At 43.3% G+C, this 1,070-nt stretch overlaps 1 pseudogene; it reads right to left on the bottom strand.

Moving 5' to 3' along the window:
* Nucleotides 1-332: 332 nt before the first annotated feature.
* LOC102477666 (up-regulated during skeletal muscle growth protein 5 pseudogene) lies at nt 333-529 on the bottom strand (annotated as a pseudogene).
* Between the last annotated feature and the right edge of the window lie 541 nt (nt 530-1,070).

The raw sequence follows: 1,070 nt of genomic DNA, 5'->3' as shown, positions 1-1,070 counted from the left end.
CTCTCCTCTCGGAATCTTGGGCATGCACGCACATGTACCTGGTGTGAGTTTAAGCCACCGGGTTCAGGACTCAAAATCCCAAAAGGAGAATGGAGAAGACATTGTGTTGTGGCCATCCTCCTGGGGGTGAGTTCTCTCTTTTTCTCTCTCTCTCTCTCTCTCTCTCTCTCTCTCTCTCTCTCTCTCTCTCCTTCCAGCAATCACACATACCCTATAGGAGAAAAAAAATTTTTTTCCAGGTTCATAATTTATTGTACAAATTGAGTATCACATAATGAACATTTATTAGCTTCTCCAGGCATGGGAACTTAGATGAGCTTTGGACTTTTCACTCCATTTATGTTGCTTTCACAGCTGGAGTTTTCTTAGATCTTAACTTGAAGTATAAGATCGTCAAAACAATGCCTTCATACACGGCCAGTACACAATTCATTCTACTTATGAGAGTATAAGAGTTGAAGTACTTTTTAATACCAGTGAACTGGAACTGGGCATCAGCTTCTGGACCTGTCATGATTTCAATCTTCTTGCAAAGCCACTAAATCCGCAGACGGTGTCCCGCAATGCAGGCAGCCACCTCTCGGCCCAGCTGGAAGAAGCAACCTCCCTCCACAAGCGTTCAATGGAACCCAACCAAAAACATTTTTTAATTAAAAAAATTTTTAAAAACATATCACAGGCCCAGCATGTGGCATGGTGGTTAAGGTACTGAATTCTCACATGGCCTACTTTGAAGTTCAAATCTTGGACCCAGCAGCTTAAAAATCACGCATGGCTTGAAAATCACGCCAGGCACATGTGCATGGATACCTTCAATCCTGAGAGTGGAGAAGGGATTGAGGCATGGCCTTTCCCCCCTCCCCTATTTCTCACTTTTCCTCCCTCTCTATCCCTCTCTGCCAAGCATATATGCCCTATAGCAAACAAACAAAAAACTCAAAAACAACCTAAATGTTCATCTTTTTTTTTCTTTTTTTGCAGAGGTTTTTGCTATAGGGTACATGTGCTCACCAGAAAGACAGAGAGAGACAGACAGATAGAAAGCGAGAAATCACCCCCCCAGGGGGGAC

This window comes from Tupaia chinensis, unplaced genomic scaffold (genome assembly GCF_000334495.1).
Source record: "Tupaia chinensis unplaced genomic scaffold, TupChi_1.0 Scaffold000165_2, whole genome shotgun sequence".
Lineage (NCBI taxonomy): Eukaryota > Metazoa > Chordata > Mammalia > Scandentia > Tupaiidae > Tupaia > Tupaia belangeri.
This window is presented reverse-complemented; position numbering and strand designations above follow the sequence as displayed.